At 44.8% G+C, this 20,569-nt stretch overlaps 1 long non-coding RNA gene across 2 annotated transcripts in view; it reads right to left on the bottom strand.

Annotated features, from left to right (window-relative positions):
* Window positions 1–16,796, bottom strand: part of LOC130707770 (uncharacterized) — a 91,756-nt gene extending 74,960 nt beyond the window's left edge. For both annotated transcript variants that reach the window (XR_009007798.1, XR_009007799.1), the window contains exon 1: window positions 16,668–16,796. This is a non-coding gene — a long non-coding RNA (uncharacterized LOC130707770). The remainder of the gene's footprint in view (window positions 1–16,667) is intronic.
* Window positions 16,797–20,569: the final 3,773 nt, after the last annotated feature.

The following is a 20,569-nucleotide window of genomic DNA, read 5'->3' as shown; positions in this document are numbered from 1 at the left end:
TTACCTAGATTACTGCAATAGCTTCCTAATTATCCCCCTTGACTCCACTCTGGACCAATCCCAGGCCAACTTCAACATGCCACCAGAGCAATCTTTAAAAAAAACTCTGATCATTTCCCTTCTCTACTCGAGACCCTCTGTTGCTCTTCATGGCCTGACTCTTTAGCCCACAAGACACCTTGTGTTGTGGCCACTGTCTCTCCTTCTAGCCTCCCCATTTGTTCCAGAGCTATTCGCTGTTCTTCAAATGTGCACAAATTTTTACAACTCCAAACTTTTATACGTTTGTTCCCCACCTTAGATTTGCGGCAGACACTGCAGTTGACTAATCCAACAGCACTTCCCAGCACTCTTCTCCAGGTTACCTCCCTCCCCAGAGGCCTGAAAGCCAGATCCTCCTTTGCCAGCTTCCTTGCACTTCTAAGTGGCCACATGACCCACTTCTGGCCAATGAGATGCAAATGAATGTCTGCCATGGAACTTCTAGGAAAGTGACAGATATGGCTGGTGCTGTCCTTCCTTCTTTTTCCCACCTTCAACAGGGATGCTATTTTTGGACCTGTGGCAGCCATGTTGAAATCACAAGACCTTAAAACATGAGGGTGAAAAGCCATCACACCAAGGATGGCAGAGCAGAAGAATAAAGAGCACAAATGCACAGCTGAAGTCAACGTCAAAGGCCTCCAGACTTCTCATCTAAGCCACTGTTAGTCAGATATTCTGTTACTTGCTGCCAAATAACTCTTAGCTGATACATGGGTCTAAAAACTTCTACTCTTTTAAAATTCAATCCAAGGTCAGGTGTCTGTCCTGGGGAATATTCCCTGATTCTGATTGGGGTGTTCGTCCTTTGGCTCCTAAAATAACTTATGCATAATTCTATCACAGGACTTATCACACGTGATGTAACGTTCGTTTGCCTGTCTTTCCTACAAGACTGAGTGGTTAGAAAACAAGTTCACATCTTATTTGATCTTATATTCCCAGTGACTAGCACATCGCCTGACACGTGGTAGGCCTTTAAGACCTGACACATCATAGGTTTTGAGTTATAAAATGCCCTTTGAATCCTCCCTTTTGAAATAAAGACATAGCTTCAAATCATAAACTATAAAGACGTCTCATAACTATTGTAGTGTATCTTTGAAGCTGGGAAACCCAATTTTTTTGTGTAAATTTGGGCAGAAAAAAGTGCCATAAGTAGAAGAAAAACTCACAGGCAGATCACAGAGCAAGGTTTGAAATGAAAACTCTCAAACAAAAACCAAGAGAATGTGTTGGCAGCAGATATTTACTTAGAAGAAATACTAAAGGGAGTTATTTAGGCAGAAGGAATATAATCGCAGATGGAAACATAGTAATACAGGAAGGAATGTAGAGAAATGGAAAAGGTAAACATGTGGGTGAAACATAATGAATATTGACTGTTTAAAACAACAAGAATAATGCTTTGTGGGATTAAAAGTATGTAGAATTAAAACACATGACAACAATAACAATAGCCCAAACAGGAAAATTGGCTTAAATGTTGTAAGGTTGTTTCATTGTCCAAGAAGTATTAATGGTATTATTAACAGTATTAATTTATAGTACAGTCTAATAAGTCAGGGATGCATGTTTTTCATCTCTGTGGTAACCACAAAAAGAATAATTTTAAAATGTATAATCAAGAAGCTAATAGCAGAAATGGAATAATTTTTAAAATACTAAATTAATGTAAGAGAGGGTAGCAGATAAAAATGAAGAAAAAGAGGAAAAAAAAAACAGATGGGACAAATAGTAAACAAAGAAAAAGATGGTAGATTTAAACTCAAATAGGCAGCCATGGTGGACCTGTTATTCACCAAGCAGGAAAATCCAGCCTGGGGAACAAATGTGGTTATCTTGGAGCAGGTGTGCAGAGGGAAACAACGAGAAGATGCCTTGTGCCTTAAGATAAAGATGGAGAGAGAGATTATCAGATGAACTTTCTTAACCGATTATATCTCCTGAACATGAGTTTTTCTGAGTGTGAAAGTCTCTTATATCCTCACAATAAACTCTCCTTTCTGAGCTAATTTCAGGCAGTTCTGTTCCAACCTTCTGTTGCAAACAAATGACCCCTGACTGAGACAGCAGTCACGGTTAATAGGAGCCGAGAAATATGGTCTCATTAGACTGGCCTCTGGGGAGAGAGAACCAGTGTCTTGGTCGTGAAGCTTCTATCACAAGAATGCTTTCATATTCCAGGTTTCTATAATGATGATTCTTGTTTTTCTTTTTTTAATATTTTGGAACACCAGACAATCACTCTTTATATTAATCTTAATAGAAAGGCTGTCTTGCTTATATATAATCGAATTCTGAAACTTGTAAAGTAAAAATGTTTCATGCTAAGAAAACAAAAGAGAAATAAAGGCCTCTTGGTTGATTTTTCTACCATGACCATCTGGTTTTATAATTAATGTCTTGCCAATGTACTAAAATATTTTGCATGTAAATCTTTTACATTCTTGCTGCATTTTCAATTAAAGTCTCTGAATTAAAACTTTGTACCATGAGTCAGCAGTTAAAGAAAACATGTTTTTTCCATTTATCTTCCTTTGGGAAAACCCAGTCCCAAATGCAGAATGCCTGCCATCCTTCAGTTCTTTTCATCAATCCAGATGTCCATAATTACTTCTGGAGGTTACTACAGTGGTTTGCCCTGCCATCTGACACCATCTTTCCCATGATTGCTGAGTGTGGCTTCCCTTGCCTTTCACTGTTTCCTGTAAATACTCCCATTCTTGGTGAAGAACATAACTGTGGTCTGCAGATCATAAGACCTGGAGACACCTCATGCTCATGGGTGGCTTCATGTGTGAACTGCCCTTTTAGATCTGTGCTGGGGCAAAGAGAGTCTGTTAGATCCCATTTTAGAAGCAGTTGTCCTCCTCACTGAGCTATATTGCAAAAAGCTAACATCCTAAGGAGGAGGGAAGGTAAAGTTCCAAAGGTCATGTACACAAAAGTCATGAGGTCCACACGGGCAATACTTATGATAATACCCTCCAATGTGTGGCCCCAAAGCCATCATGACTCTCATCAACATTTGGTTGGCTTTGGACAAATGACCAACCGACCATATGCTGTAGATGTGGTTTAGGAAGGATGCTGAGCTTAGTGGTGTCTGGTTGTCTAACTATCTGGGCCAGCTTCTCTTGAAGAAGCCCTTCTGAAAGCCGCTTGCCTTGGCCATCTGGTCACTCTGGACATTCCTTTCTGCCCACTCTGGTCCACACACACCCTATAACCATCTTAGTGATGATAGTGTCATATAGAACTTCATCAAAAATGTTACTAAAGGCTAGATAGATAGGACCATCTGCCCCTTGTTAAAACTCTACTACAAGTCATACATTATTCTAGGAGCTTTACCGACATTATGTCTAATCCTTACAACAACTCTGCAGATTGACATCTCTAACCCTGTTTAACAGATGAGGAAACCTAGGCTCAGCGCAGTTAGGTTAACTTGCCTCAAATCACATGGCTAGCTATTTTCTATTACTGACATGGCTTTTCACATAGGAAAATTAATTTGGTATGGAAATATTCACTTGGGATTTGAATAGAGAAGGGAAAAATCCTGAAATGCCAATAGACAAATAGAAATCACTTCTTTTAAAATAAATTAAAATCATATGGAATTGTATCATCTACTGCTTAAAATCTTCCTATTTCACACATCAGAATAATATCTAACTATTGGATTTGCCTATTTAGGACTCTGAGCTAATGTGCTATCATTTCAGGCACACACACACAAAATGTTTTAGGAAAAGTTTCTTATTCTCCACATACTCTGAACATGGATCCCCCTGCCAGTGATCTTGGGATGAGCTGAGCATAAATAAATCTAACCATGTGGATTAAATTTTTCTGGAATACATATGAGCATGTAAACTAAGGGGGAAAAACTAGGGGAAAAGTTTATTTGATCAAAATTACTCAGGAAAAAAATAATTTATATAATCTGCAGTAGTTCAATAAACTCCCAAAGCCATCAAAACCAATAGCCTCTAAACAACCCAGGCCAGGCACATCAGAAAGAGATAGGGCTTGAAAAAATTCAGACTCAATTGCTTAGTATATTTTGTTTCCAGAATTTTCTCTATGGAAACCAAAGAGTTCTTTTAAGTTAAGAAATAATGCCCATTGGTAAGGCCTGAGGAAAAAAATGAGTAAGCCAGCAAAAGCTAGTTCTCTTAACAGACCTAGTCAAGTAAGTATTGAATACAGAAGAAATTATCATAATTACAATAATTAACCCATTCTCTCTGCCTACTTTCATCGAAGCTGCTTGGTGACATTTTTTCATACTGAAGGGAAGTCAGATTTTCTCACTCTTTTGTGAGCCCTTCGGTAGTTTTTCTGGGGCAGAATTATATCCACCCAAGCTCTGACCACAGGGCACAGACTCAGGCTTCCTATTAGGAATGATCTTTTCTGTTGTTTTGATTTTAGAGATTGGTTAATTGGTGACTCTCTCTCCTTGCTTTGAAAGCTATTGCATTTGTTTCTGTGGTCCTTTGGCTTGAGCTGATTGTTTATAAGTTGTTTTCTCCCCCTAAATTACAGGGTCATTTATTCAATCAATGGACGAATAAATAATTAATAACAGTGCTATGGAAATAAACAAGGTGATGTAAGTAGAGGATAACTGAGGGTGGGGTACGAGTGCTACTTTAGATCAGGTAGTGGTATGGCATCTCTGAGGAGGTGACATTTGAGCTGAAAGAGTCAATCATCCAGGAAAACAGAGCTCCGGGCCCAGGGAACAGTGAGTGCAGAGCCTTAAGGCAGCAGAGAGTTTAAAACCATCAGAGAATGCAAAGGTCAGAAAGGTGGTCACATAGCTGAACTACAGAGAGAGGGAGAGCGGTGGGGGACAGTCTGCGGAGGGCCAGCACAGCTCTTTGTCTAGAGAATGCAGTTTAGATTTTATTTTAAGTATAACGGGTAACCACTGAAGCATTTCCAGAAAGGGAGTGATATGATCTGGGATTTCAGAGATGTTTGTTTGTTTTGTATTGTTTTGAATTTCTGTTTTTGAAAGGCCACTTCGGCTGCTGGAGAATGGACTGAAGTGGGGCAAGAGTGCAGGTAGACAGATTATGTAGAAGCTGAAGCAGATGTTCAGGTGGGAGAGAAACCACTGGTCTCCCTTTTTGGGAAATGATATGAGTATTTAAGTTGACCTTGAAGATCTGCTTGATCTAAGATCCCAGAGGCTGGAACCTGTTAACTAAAGTTTTCTTAAAGGATAGAGAGTTGGGGTGGGGGGATTATCAAAGTAGATTTTTTCAGGAGAGCAGCACTTATTATTAAACCTGTCCCTACTGAGTGTATTCTCTGTGGTGAGCACATGATTACAGTTAATATATTTTATCAGTCCAGCAATCTCATATCTTGCACACTATTAACTCCATTTTTCTCGTAAAGAAGTGGAGGCTTAGAAAGGCTAAATGGTATTCAAGGCCACAAAGCTAGTAACCGATGAAGATGAGATTTGAACAAATCCCTGCTCTCTCCATGGAAAGAAAGACAAAGACACAGACAGAGAGAGAAAATGAATAACAAACTCTCAACCAAAAAGGAATGAAGGAAAGGAGGAAGGAGGAAGGGAGGAGAGAAGAAGCAAGGAGAGAAGGAGAGAAGGGAGGGAGGGAGGAAAATGCGGCCCCCGCAGTAGGAAATAAAACCCTCTTTCCAGAGAGGCAACATTTCCAGTGCAGAACCTCCTCTATCAAGGAAGCACCTGGGGGCAGGCTGAGCCAGAGAGGAAAGGCCTCTTCCTTCTCGGGGTTCCTCTCAGGGAACGAGAATATCTTTTAGGGGACCAGAGCACATTCCCCCCTTTGACTGCCTTTTCCATAAACTGAATGAATTTTGCAAAAAAAAAAAACCACAAACAACAACAAAAAAAACCCCAAAAACAAACAAAAGAACAAAAACGAATTAAGGGCTTTACTGTTACTGTTTTTTAAAGAAACATTGACCTAGTGAGAAATCTCTGCAAGGTCAGGGCCAGAGACAGGCTAGTTGGGGACACCTGCTGGGCTTCCCAAACACAGGCACGCGGCCTTCCCTTCCGAAGGGCCCTCGGGTATTTCTTGGGCCTTGCAGGGGTGCGGGGAAGACTGGGAGTCGCCGCCCCTCATTTGGTTTGGCTCAGAATAAGCAGATCGTCTTTGAATCACATTCCCCTCGGCTGCTGCTGGTTTTGTTTTGTGTACTGCTGGGGTTTTTTCTGTTCAAAATGCACTAATGCCTGGGAGTGGAGGTGCCCCTGCAGCGGAGACCGGGACTTGGACACCCCTGCACCGAGGGTGGCGAGCAGGCCAGGGCTTCCCCGCCAAAGCCAAGGCCGGCGGCCCTGCCTTCTTCCCCTCCCCGCCCTGGACCTGCAGAGAAAGCTGAGCCCTGTACTGCTCTCCTCAGCTGGCAAAGGCAGAGGCTCTTGTTCCTCGGACAGGTCTGCTCTGGGTGCCCTTGGGACAAATGCAATGGGCAGTAAAATATATATGATAGATGCCATTCATTTTAATATAGATTGCATATACAGCTGACCCTTGGAAACACGGGTTTGAACTGAGTGGGTGCAGGTCTGCCTCTTTGTGGACTTTTTTTCAGGTAATACCTACTGCGGTACTACGGGATCCATGGTGGGTTGAACCCGTGGATGGGGAACCGTGGATTCGGAACCGTGGATACGGAGGGTAAAGTTATAGGCCTATTTTCCACTGCACAGAGTTGGTCGGGGCCCCTAACCCTGGCTGTTCAAGGATCAGCTGTATAATATATTGCATGCTTTATCTCACTTAAACCTCCCAACAACTTAAACTGAAGCTCAAAAGGGTTAAGTAACCTGCTCAGGCTCACACTGCTAGTAAGTGGGGTGTTGAGATTCAGACTCAGATCTTGACTCCAAAGCCCTGCTCTTAATTTGGATTCAAGCACTGATTCAACAACTTTATTAAGCACCTACCGTGTGCCAGGGAAGGACTAAGACCATGGGAGGGCCCAGACTCTGAAAAGGTAATGTCCGCCCAGCACACACACACCCCATGTGTAATTTGATTTTTTTTTTTTTTTAGATTTCAGCATTTTTATAAGTCTGCTGAAACTGATGGCATATTTGATTTTTAATTTCAATTTTTCTGATTAAAACGTTCTGAATAAGTTCACTGAAGCTAAACTTCCCTCTCTTGTGTGTGCACGCATTCAGGCACACGCTTGGGTAAGCCGGGCCCGGGTGTGACTGTGAACAAGACAGCCGCAGCAGCCTTCCCTTCCAGGGGCTTGGAACCCGAGCAGAGGCAGGCAGTCCACATATCACATGCAGCATTCGGACCGGGAAGCCGGAGGCCTCACTCCAGACTGTCTGCCCACCCCCCTGCCCCCAGATCTGGTCTCCTGATACCCCCTGCATTGTCGGACCCCAGAGAAAATGGGGAGGCCAGAGGGCAGGGCTGACAGAGCAAGGCTCCCCAGGTCATTAGGCTCCCTGGGGTCATTAGGCCCGAGTTGCCCACAGGTGCTATACAGGTGGTCTCAACCCCCAGCCATGACCTAGGAAAAGCCACGGGATCGCTCAGCTGCAACCAATCCTCCAAACTGCCTGCCTTCTTGAAATAGTCCAGATTTCACTTATTAAACATATTAATCTGAAGTTAACAATTTGTGGTAGTTTCACTAAATGGCTTGAAGAATGTAAGAAAAAAGAATTTGTTCTGATGGGAAGGCTTAACCCTGATGGACTCAGTGGCCTTCGTATCCTGACTTTGAAATAACTGGAAATGGAGGGACTATTCACAGAAGTGGAGAGTCAGAGGGTAAACCTAACTGGAGTTAAAGAAACACAAACAAAACCCATCCCCTTTTCAGCCCCAACCTGCCATGTGACTCTGAGGACATTGCTTACTGCAGTGACAGCATTTTAAACAGCTGCCCAGAGGGGTTTTAAATAGACTTGATGTAATTCAATGATTTATAGAGCATGGGTTACCAAAATATTAAAGTTCTGAAATGCCCCCAAACCGAGACCATGGCCTCAGCGTTCCCCACTCTGAACCAAATAATTCTCTACTTTGGAGTGTGGTCTGCGTGGCTCTTTCAGAAAACTGTGGCTGCTTTGAATGAGGGGCCAGAAAAAGATAAACAGCCTCTGATGAATAGATACTTGCATTCATTTACACTCAGCTCATCCCAGGATCACTGGCAGGGAGATCCATGTTCAAAGTATGCGAAGAATAAGAAACTTTTCCAAAACATTTGTGTGTGTGTGCCTGAAATGCCGGCCCACTAGCTCAGAGCCCTAATCGGCAACTCCAATAGTTGGGTATTATTCTTCCATATAAAAACATACTCTGCCTGTCTTCAGCAGCTCAGTCCACAGAAGGCACCAATCTCCAGGAAACAAGCCAGGCAATTTATTCTTTAACTGCATATCAAATCTAAATATTCAAGGAAATTGCAGGGGAATAGTCAAAGAAATAAATCTGGTTAATGAAATGCCCCCAGACCTCTATTTTATAAAATATGCCACAATTATGTAAACATTTTACAGCCTTAATCAATATCCCCCTTAAAGGCAATGGTCTAAAAACGCACACAAGTTTGGAAATGGAGATCTTTTCCAATCTTCCATTACATTCTTTTTATTACCTTGGAGCAACCCTCCTTTTTCTAATCCTTATGGCGCTCTCAGCCTCAGAGAGAATAACCTGAACCAAAGGCAGGTTTCAGAGAATTCTGACAGTTTTGTTTATGTCAAAAATAATGAAAGATGACAGGCTATCGCATTTAGACTTGTAACATGATCATTTGCTTTAGGACTCCCTGCTAAGATTAATTTGGAGACAGGGAAGAAGAGGGGGAAAGAGAAGGAGGAGGAAGTGGCGGGGGAGGAGGAGGAGAAGAGCTCTTAAACGCTCTCCCTAAAAGCAAGGAAGAGGGATGGGCCACGTGGTAGGTGCTTTTTAGTTAGCTCAAGGGGCAGGAGAAAACTGAGTGAATCTCTGTATGTGGGCTTTTACCTAATGTCCCTTACGTTCTCAATGTTTATTTTGCAGAAGAGCATTACACTGAGAAACAATAGAAAGCATCAGTGATAATGCCTGGGGTATGGAAGAAACTGGTGAGAAAGACCACCATCCACCTCACCACCACCATCACCACTTCTACCACCATCACTACTGTCACCATCACTACCGGCACCATCACCACTATCTCCATCATCACCACCACCACTTCCACCAACACCCCCCCCCCCCCCAGTAAGGAAGCATAATTTCTTTGGGGTAAACTTGTATACCCAAAAACAGTTACTTGCTCTCTTCCTCTCAATCCAAACCAATTAAACTATAGACTTCAACTTTTCTGTTTTGCAAGAATTCCTTCTTATCCCCAAACTAAAGCCCTGACATACCAAAGGGAAAATGAAAAAGAGAGCTTCTTCTGTGAAATGTGCCCTGGCACTGGGATTGATAGTTGGAAGAAGCCAAGATAACACGGCCAACAAGGACCTTCTCTCACAGATGGACTTGGGGAAAGTCATACAAGATTTTCTACTAACATACCTGCATACAGAGACAAAACACTTAAAACTTTTAGCCTCACATAGAAATCAACATGCAAAGACCTCTTTTGAAAGAGATACAAAGGCAATGGATCCAAGGATCCAATGAAGCTTTCATATCGAAGGCTGATTCCCACCAATTGGCTTCCTGAGACACTGGATTGAAAGGTTGTTTTGTTTTTCTTTTTCTTTTTTTAAGCTCAACAAAAGAAAGGAATACAAACACATCGCATACATGTAGTACTTAGTTGTTACTGCATGCCCATGGGGGAGTGAGAGGAAAATGGAGACTTTTCTACTACTTATTTACCATCTCCATCCCTCCCCCCACCCACTCCCAAACAGCCCATGTGTCTGATAATTCCACATTTATATGTGATCACATCCTAATGTACTACCCTCACATGCTTAATACCAGGAAATCCATTACTAACACACTGGTAATTGGTTCACATTACCAAACCATACAAAACCAGAAGTGACTGGAACAGAGGTCTTAAACACCATCAGAATGCACCCTGTCTCTCACCTCTGCTTCTCTTAGCTGGTGTCTGTTTTGCTCTTCCAAACCCACTTTCCCCACGCCACTGGCTGTGAGTACTGAAAGCATTAGAATCACACTCATGGCCTCAGGAGCAGGGGGGAAAGGCTCTTCCTTTCTCCCCATACCAGCTTTAGTTTGGAAAAAAAAAAATCCTAGGGGAAGGACTCGAACTGCCTTAGCTTGAATCATGGGCATATTTCTGCATCAATCCCTGGGGGCAGAGGTGGGCCACAGTGATTGGCCCAGCTCATGGCAGATGCCCATCCCTCAACCCGTGATTGTGGCCAGAGAGGTGAAGTCCTATAAGCACAAAGCTGCTCAAATTTGAGCCCCATGGCTGTGTCAGGAGGAGGTGGAGGGGAGGATAGTTTGGTTCCCCCAAAGAAGAATAAGTAGAATAGCTGTAGTTACTAGGGCAATCATATATGAGTTACACAGCCACTTCAATTGGAGCCTACTATGGAAGTGATCTGAAAAATCCATAGAGTGATATAACTCAGCTGTGCAAATATTATTATTATGAAAAATACTTATTTTGGGCCCTGAAGACCTTGCCAGTTCCAGAGACAGTTGTGGCAGAGATGTTGATAAGCTCTACTATAAAAGTACAAAAGAATCAAATTGTGGGGGAAGGAAGATGTTTATAATACAGATTCCTGGTCCCATCCCCAGAGATTCTGTTATATTTGGTGCCCAGGAATTTATATTTTTAAAGCCCCTTCCCCAGGGTAATTTGGACATACCAGGTTCACAGAGCATACTTTGAGAAACACTGGTCCAGAATCTTATTTGACACCAAAACCCAAGATGAGATGCATGGCCAGGTTCTAAGGAGAGTGAGAGTAGGCACAGCAGGCAAGTTCCATCCTTTACCAGCTATCTGAGTCTTTTTCTGCTGTTTCAGTTGCAGGTTGAAAAAACTACCTTCTCTTTCCCAATACTTTAATTCTAAAGTCTTTTCATCAGCCTCAAAACCCCAAGCATCTAGCTCCCAGATAACCAATTGCCCCTTGCCTTCCTCCTGAGAGTGGATAGGATGGCATTTTATCCAGTTTTCCTTCAAGGCTGAAGTCTCATTCCCCTTCCCCCTGCCCAGATGCTGAGGTGCATCGGGAGAAGGCTCTCAGCTGGGTCCCTTTCCAGGAACTACCCTTAGCTTATACCTTAACTAAGGTCACATCCTCTGGCAGCAGCCTGCACCCATTGCCAGGTCAATACAAGGTATAAAAAGGGCAACTCTGAAGGGCTGTCCTAGCTCCAGAGCTGTCTGTGGGATTAGCTGAGACTCAGTGATAACTACATCCATCATTACAGTTTAATCCTCCATGTGTTCAGTCCTGCTTCTTCACCCGCCCTCCACTCCACCCACACGTATTGACCCTGAGGGCCCTCTGCAATAAACTTCCTCCAAGCAATTGCCACCTCAGAGTCTGTTTCCCTGGGACCCTGAACTAGAACCCACTCCAACCCAAGTACCCCATCCTCCAAAATGCCGCTCACCTTCCTCTTATCAATAGTTACCTGTTCCTGTTTTCAGGTAATAAACTAGTGTAGCCACAAAGATGATGGGTTAATCTAGGAACCTACAGGTAATAAATTTGCAGTTCAGAAAAGCGTTCTGGAGAGACAGAGAGATTGCAGGGATGGACTTGCTGGGAAGAAAATGTGATACAAGGCAGTCAAATCACCTCAAAGTTTAGGTCCTATCCATGTGTGAGCAGCCCCTCTCCTAGGAGACCACAGGAGGCAGCACAGGCCCACGAGTGAGTGAGTGAGTGAGTGAGTGAGTGAGTGAATGAGTGAGTGAGAGGGTGTGCTTGTGGTGGGGGGTGGGGGGCGGGCGGGTAAAGGCAGGGAGCTTGTCGTTTCCTGGCAAGGATAGGGAGGGAGAGGGCCTCGGGGAACTGAGGACAGGCCAAGAACAAACTAACTCAGCTCTGAGAGGAAATGTGATGTACAGATGGAACATTAGCAAGGATTCTGGAGCCCTGGGGTCCAGTAGTTGACTCTGCCAATTCTAGCAGTGTGCAAGGACCTCCATTTCTCTACCTGTGAAATGGGAACAATAATGACTGCCCAATTTCTCTCCACCAGAATTCTCATGACAGTTAAGTGAGATAACGCACCCAGCCCTCATGGAGCAGTTCCTCTGCCTCTGGCCCTACACGCTCCACACCCCTGAACCCCACAGTCTCTTCCTGTCACTCCCCAAAACCATTGGGAGCAGGCACCCAGTACTTTCCAAAGTGCTTTCTTAATAATAGTCATGCTGTTTATTGAGCACTTACGGGGTACACTTTCTGCTAAAGGCTTCCATGACAGAGCAGGGAGCAAAGGGCCCCAACCCTGGGAAGTGAGTGTTTTCTCCATTTTCTAGAGAAGGAATGTGAGAATCAGAAAGTTTATCAACTTTCCCAGAGCCACACATCTAGTAAGAGAGGGGGTTAGGGTCTGAGCCAGCTCCATCTGCTACCAGAGCTCTTTACCACCAGGCAAAACTGTCTGAAAAAAAAAAGGATGATCCAGGTGACTCCTCACATTTCCCCTTAACCGTGGCATTTTAGGAGAAAAGTTCTGAGTAGCTAATGGAATTGGGCTTTCTCTAGGTTTGGAGAAAGGGTTAAAAATGCAGGATCCTGTCCAAAACACACTAGTAATTTTTCCCTTTTGTTGCATTCCAAACACACATGTACTTCCCGCCTGCTGCAGGGGTTGTAACATCCTTGCAGAGGCTGCGGCTTATGACCTATCATCACCTTCAAGATCAGCCTGGAAAGCAAGAAAAATATTATGTGAGAGGTTTTTCTCTCTTAAAGCCAGTCTTAGGGAACCAGCCATTTTCAAAGAAAAAGTAAGATTGTTGAAGGCCAATACACAGTGGGTTTATTTTAGCCCTATGTGATGCAATCATAATAATAATAATAATAATGTATTTTTTTTAAAGTGTTGCTTAAGAAAAGCCTGAGAATTGGGAGTCGGTTGGCTTGGGTTTAAGAGCTGGTATGCAGCAAAACAGCCAGATACAGTTCTTTGGGGGAAAAGAAATCTTAAAAGAAAAGCAAAGATAAAAAAAAAAAACCTCCCTAGGTTTGGGAAAGGGCAATAAAGCATATGAAGGTGTGTGGTACCATGCCAAAAGCAAAAGAATATTTCACTAAAACCACAACCCCAGTCATATGTTATTACTTATGCTATGGTTAACAATGCCTGGCACAGGGCATGAAATAATAATGTCTGGTGGATTTGGCATCGCTCTATGTTAACAGGAAACCGTGTTCTTTTGATTCCGTTGATTGGTTTCCTGCTGAAGGCCATCCATGACAGAGCAGGGAGTATACAAGACTATTGTCCAATTTCCATTTTTCCCAGTGCCTCTTGCTTCTGGCAGGGGAAACTGGCAGCCTTCATTTGACATGATCAGGCCCCAGCCTCGCAATAATGCATGCGAGACTGGTTGTAAATGTTGCATTTAGCAGATTGGTTAGGAAGGAAGAAATCATTGAAATGCAGAAGCATACACATGTTCAAACAAGCACAGATGAAGCACCATTTGTTCCATGGCAAATGCATAGACTCCATTCATTCCCTGCCATCAACATCAAGGGGCCATGTCACAATGTAGCAGAAGATCTGCCTCCCACAGAGACATGGAAATGTTTCAAAGGGATAGACCGCCATGAGGGAGGAGAATGAGAATAGGTGGGGTTTGGCTAAGCCTGGATCTCCTTCCTCCATGATTTCTAAGCCAGATCATCTGAAAAGTCACTGAAACCTTGGTCGAGCGTAGCATGGTTGGGCCTAAGCCTGAGAAAACCTTTGTTGATTACTCAGCATCATCTGCCAGGCCACATCCATGTGCATTCTCTGTGTTCTTGTAACATCATGGATAGAATTTTATATTTGTTGGATATCATGCATATTTTTCATTGATTTGATTTCAGGATGGGATTGGGAGCAATTTTTGTTTTGGCTTTCTGTTATTTTAATAGCATGTCTGTAATAAAGTAATTCTCTTTAAAATGATGAAGGAAGAGAATTCATGTTAATAATGGGCTTCAGCTGGACCCTGGTTAGGCAACATGCCAGCTACCAGGACATCTCCATCCCAAGCATCCTTCTCTGCCCCTCATCAACCACCTGGCCGCCAGCCGGGATGGGGATTCTCTCCTCTTTAACCAGAGACATGATGAACTCTGGAGGCTCATCACGAATGTCTCTTGTAACTCTGTTCACTGACCTGGGCCATTAGCACATCAAACGCTCCGTCTTCTGTTTCAAGCCATAGTAATAGTAACAGCAACAATAAGAATTTATTTCATTTCCAGGTAAGAAATCGTAGGTCACACAACATATACAGGAGTAAACTACAGGAATTTAGTCAATCACAGATTGTGCTGGGTGTAGCTTAATCCATACCTTTGGACTGCCCCCCAGCTAAGAGATCCTACTTAGCCCCTGACCTATGAAACCCAAATCCTTTTGGCCAAAGCTGTAAGTACATCTCCACTCCCCCTGAGTACACATGTGCACATCATGCACACATGCGTGTGCACACACATCCACCCATGCAGAGTTCTAGGTCAAAACCAAACCCACGGCAGCCATCAGAGTTCTGATCTGGCCACTCCCTTGTCTGACCTTGATGGCTGGCCTGGGGACACTAAGGGTGGATAGGGCCAGATGAACAGAAAGAGGAGCTGAGACCACGCCAACAGGATGAAGCTTCTTGGGAACGTACAGGAGCAGGAGGGAGAACCGAGCCTGCGCTCTCTTGTCTACTGGTGGGGGGGGGGGTGTGGGATGGGGAGTGAGGGCAGAACTTTGAGGAGCGAGCCACCTGGAGGACAGAGATGAAGAAGAGAGTCGCTGGGGAGAGCTAGGTGGGGCTGCACCTTCATTGCCTCTGGACACTAAGAGCCAGCGCTGGAGCAGGTTCCAGCTCTCTTTTTCTTAGTATTACTCACTCTCCCACTGTCTCCTCCTGCTTAAGCCTCAGTCAGCCTTTAGCTGAGGGCTTCATGCTGCTGTCTCTCTCCTTCCATCTTTCTTTTACTCTCCCCTCCGCGCCCCCTTCGCTCTCTCCTTGTTGTCATATTCTGCTCTCTGTCTTTCATAAAGACTTTGCTGCAAGCTGCGTGTCCGGGATGGAGGGGTGTGCAGCGGTCCCTGGAGGTCAGCTGGGAGGACAGGTGCAGAAAGGTGGGTCAGAAGGTAGGGTCCAGGGAGCAGCCAGACGGCCAGGGGTGTGGGGAGGGGGTGGGGGGCATCAGTGGGCTCTGACCTGGCTTTAGCGAATGCAAGCCACCAGTGAGGCAAAACTGGCAGCCAGTCAGCGGTCCAGTCCTTCCTTCAGATCCTCCCAGCCTCCCTCAGCCGGGGGCACTCAGGTTGCAGGAAGTATCTTAATCCTTCGCTGTCTGGCTTCTTCAAGGTTCTGTGAGTTGCTGGGCTCCTGGCCGCTCACTGCAGCCCCTGCCTTTGGTTTCTTCCCAGTCTTCTCTGGTACCCACCCTCTGCCTAAGCCTGCCTGTTCCACCCACGATGGAGAACCCTTCCCTGGGTCTCCCGATGTTCCATTCTCCGTCCACCCAGCCAGCGGGACTGCCTGCCTCTCCAGTTAGTGGCAAGTCTGGGTGGGACCCCGGCTCTCTGGATCCTGATCTTTTGCTCTCTCCACTTCTTAGTATCGCCTCCCTTTACCGCCCAAACTGCTGCTTGGTGGCTACGAATGGTCGTTTTGTAGGAAATAGCCTCAGAACCATTCATCTAAGTCAAGCAGAAGTGAAGCTACTTTACTGCAAAGTGTCTTCTGTTTGTTTGGTTTGGTTTGGTTTGGTTTTTCTGCTGGTGGTTTGGAATCCTACTGGACTTCGGACATTGCTTTTCCTGTCTCCAGATATACAATGATTTAACTGAGATTTACATTAAGAAAGCTCGTAACCTCAGATGAGGTTTCAAACACACATAATAAGGAGGACTGAAGATTTCAAGGGGCCCCTTTGAAATCCCAGTCAGCTCCAAACCCCTGCTGGTTCTTCCAGGGATGGGATCCCAGGAATGGGGCTGAGCATCTACAAGAGCCCAGACTCCAGACAAACCTTTGAACAGCTGAAGCACAGCGCCCTTGACAGGGCCTTTCATACCCCCTCACCTCACGCAAAGTGCACACGCTTGCAGCATCCTGGAGGGACATTCTGAATGCATTTCTGTTAATTAGTCAAAAGGGCAGGATTGAAAGATGCTGTTTTATTCACTTTGTTGTCTTTCTCTTCCACTGAGGTCAACACCACCAGGCAGACTTTGTGTTGTCTCAGTGCCTAGAACAGAATCTGGAACATCGAAGGCACTCAGCAAGTATTTGTGAAATAAAGGAATGAATGATGGCTCCATCTCTTACATTCTGAATTTCTGTAATCACAATAAGAGACAAAGGCCAGAGTCCATCTGTGCTGCCCCCATCCTTTCATCACCAGAGAGAGACCCCCAATTCTACCCATTCCACTGGGAGATGATTCCTACCTCCTCAACGTCTTTCCTTTCCTGGCTTGCTTTTCTTTCCATTTTTGCATGTCCCCAGCTCTCCTGCTAGTAACACAAGTGACCCTGTTTCCTCTGATGTTTCCAAACTACCATCCATGCCATTTTCCCTTCAGTTTGTATCTGGTGAAAAAAAAAATTTCCTCCCAGAAATGTGACTCAGAGATAATCAACATAAATGTCATGCAAGGCCATGGGGAATTTCTCAGCCATGAGTCACATCCCTTCTGCTGAGAACCTGGGTTTTAGTCAAGGCAGAAAGTTTGAAAACCAAGCCCTGGAGACACCCCCTTCCTCCTCAGCCCCATGCCCATTGGCTGCAGGAATCCCTCCTTGTCACTCCCATTGCTGTCCTTGGCCACATCAGGTGAAGCCTCAGGCCCCCTTCCTTTCCCAGCCAGCGTTCGTGGCTTCCCAGTAGGAAGGCCAGCTGCTCCTCCTCTCCAGCAGCTGCGGTTGCCACTGCCCACAGAGGACAGGGAGGCATAACCCAGTGCGGGCTCAGGGCCAGGGCACCTCAGATTCCCACTCCAGCTGGAAACAGGACATGAAAGACACAGGTTGGGAAGGAGCCGTGGCCACCGAATTCAAAGGCTGCGTTCATAAAGTTAAAAAAAATAAAAAATTTTCCAGCATTTAGATTGCTCTGCTTTCCTTATTCTTTTTCTTTTTCTCTCAAATTTGTAGAATAGGTCCCAACACATGAATCTGAAACAAGAAGGAAAGGAAGGAACGAAGGAAGGAAGGAAGGAAGGGAGGGAGGAAGGGAAGGGGAAGGGAGGGAGGGAAGGAGAGAGGGAGGGAGAGAGGGAGGAAGGAAGGAAGGGAAGGGGGAGGAAGGGGGAGGGAGGAAGGGGGAGGGAAGGAGGAAGGGGGAGGGAGGGAGGGAGGAAGGGAAGGAGGAAGGAAGGAAGGAAGGAAGGAAGGGAGGGAGGGAGGAAGGGAGGGAGGGAAGGAGAGAAGGAGGGAGGGAGGGAGGAAGGAAGGAAGGGAAGGGGGAGGAAGGGAGGGAGGAAGGGGGAGGGAGTGAGGGAGGAAGGAAGGAAGGAAGGAAGGGAAAGGGAAGGAAGGTGGGAGGGAGGGAGAAGGGGGGAGGGAAGGAGGAAGAGGGGAGGGAGAGAGGGAGGGAGGAAGGAAGGGAAGGGAGGGAGGGAGGGAAGAAGGATGGGAAGGAGGAAGGAAGGAATGGAGGAAGGAAGGAAGGAAGGGAGGGAGGAAGGGAAGGGGAAGGGAGGGAGGGAAGGAGACAGGGAAGGAAGGAGGAAGGGAGGAAGGAAGGGAAGGGAGAGGAAGGGGGAGGGAGGGAGGAAGGGGGAGGGAGGGGGAGGAAGGGGGGAGGGAGGGAGGGAGGGAGGAAGGAAGGAAGGAAGGAAGGAAATATAAAGGTCATCAAAACACACAGGAAGGTGACATCCAGTTATATGCTATCTAAATGGAAAGGAACTAAGACTGCACTCACACGTGAAAGGCAGTGACGAGTTGAGAAATTGTTTTCCAGGTCATGGGAAGGTCACTGACAAGTTTCCTCGTCTCCAGTAAGTAGAAAAATGATTGAGCCTTGACTAATATTGCGTGGACACCCTTGAACAGGAGAAGCAGGACAGCACGGGGTGAAGTGCACAGGCTGGGAGCCAGGAAGTTCCTGGGTTCAAATTGTAAGAAGCAAATGAAAGAAACCACGTGAAAAGAATGATCCTGCCACATCAATAGGCCTTCCACAAGTAACTGGTGGAATGAATGAATGAACAGGTGAATACTCCTCAGGCACCTGGGTCACAGGGAGGTGCTCACGTAATAGCAGCAGAGGCGGCGGTGGCAGCAGCAGTGACTTCCCCTGAGCTCACTGTTGAAAACCATGGGGATCCCTTTCTGTCACTGAGCTGGGGTTTAACTGAGAGCAGTCGGGACACCAGAAGGCAGGAGCAAGAGGAGGCTCAGCTGCGCCCAGAGCATCTCTTCCCTGGTGAGCAAGGCTGGTGACGGCCACGTCACAGTGGTACTGACAGGGACAGCGAAGGGTCACTGTCTTCACAAAGGGCAATGTCTAAATGGGTGCAAACCGAGTCAGAACCCCTCCAAAGATCCCAAAGGGGTCTTTGTTCTGCCTGGGGACTTTCTTGGCTAGCACTCATGGGTCGAAGGAGCTCTCTCCTTTATCTTGCATCTGCATCACTGCTCACTACCGGCAGAACCTCCAATTTCAAGAGCAAATCTTAAAATTTAGGGTGCCTTCTATCTGAAGTTGGTTAATTTATAAGTCAAAATGTGGCAGAAAGTTTCCCAGAGCTGGGAGAGAATTTGAACACTATCCAGGCTACCCTGCATTAGCCAAGACCCTGCATTACTCGAAAAACCCATCTCAAACTGCTTTAAGTCAAAGAAGAAAATTTCCTGGCTCACAAAACCAAACTTCCAGAAGGCAGAGGTAGAATTGGCTTTAGGAACGGTTAGGACCAGGAACTTAAAAAATGGTCAGAACTCATATCTTAACTTCTGGCAGTTCCAGGCTCATATCCAAGCTCTGAGATGTTCCAGCTTCAGTTTTTTCATCTGTATAATTGGAATATTAACTTTCCTGTCTACCTCACATCATTATTATAGTGATCAAGTGAGAAAATACATGAGCAGAGGTACCATATATAGTCTGGGATAACACTTGTTTTGAAAATGCAAATTTATTCCAGTTAGGTTAATATATTATGGGATAATTTGAGCATAATGCACATTTCTCACAGGCAGTTTTTGTCTGTGAGAAAAACTAGGTTAACATAGAAAACTGCACCCAGCTGAACTGAGTCTTGTAGGAATTCACAAGACGCACCCAGGCACACACTTCACACATCTACCCCCTATCTTGAAGCTGTGTTGTCCTACCCACCCTACTCATCCTAACCAAGTGCGTTGTCCTCCAAGGTTGTGTTTTGCTATTCTTTCACAGTTGTGAGCTTTTCTATATTTGAAAAGAAAAAAAAAATTCATTCAACATTTGAAATATATCTGAGAATCCTGGTTCAAAAACACCAAACAGGTCATGAGAAAGGAAAGCATAGTGTATTGAGGAGAAGCTTGAAGTGAGAAAGCATTTTTAAAGAATCAAGAGAACACGTGACATTTCCCAAACAACAGGCATAAAAGAATCCACAATGCCGTGATGAGAAAAGAAACATCTATGGATGGAACTCTAAGTGCTGAGAAATCGGTAAGAATAAGAACTGAAGAAATGGAAGAGATGGAAAGATGAGCACTGCTGAGACTGAAAACCAAAGGGTGAAAAATGGGGGACGACCTTTCTCACAAAGAGAACGCGCTATTTGTATACAAAGATCTTCATGGAAAATGCCATATTCTGCAGAGGTGGTACCTTCTAGTACTACGAGTGGCTAGTTGGGTGGTTTCAAACATTGTTACAATTTCCCAACCTTCAGCTGTTGGACTAAGCACCAAGTGCAGATGAGAAAGCTGTGAAAGACTTTCCAGCAGAGACACAGAAGTTAACTGAAAAAGACCACACATGGATTTAAATTTTCAATTTTGATGAAGATGGTATCTATTATACCATAGTATAAATGCATCTTTCAAAGGGCCTATATTTCAAAGACAGACAAACAATCTCCAGGATTTTAAGCCTGCAAATTTTGATAACCATCCTTCTATCACTTTATAATAACTCACAAGCTGCAAAGCCCACTTCCACAAGAAAACTTCAGGTCCTTTTCAATATAAAGTACCATATTTATTGTAGTATTTATATATTTCTCAATCATTTAACATGTATGAGACAGTGCCACCATTTTTATTAGATTCCTATCTCTTTTTTTAATGCCACTGACAAAGTTTTTAGGTATTGTACCCTTGGCTCCATTTTCGCCAAGCCCTGCAGTTTT

Source organism: Balaenoptera acutorostrata, chromosome 3 (genome assembly GCF_949987535.1).
Source record: "Balaenoptera acutorostrata chromosome 3, mBalAcu1.1, whole genome shotgun sequence".
Taxonomy (NCBI): domain Eukaryota; kingdom Metazoa; phylum Chordata; class Mammalia; order Artiodactyla; family Balaenopteridae; genus Balaenoptera; species Balaenoptera acutorostrata.
This window is presented reverse-complemented; position numbering and strand designations above follow the sequence as displayed.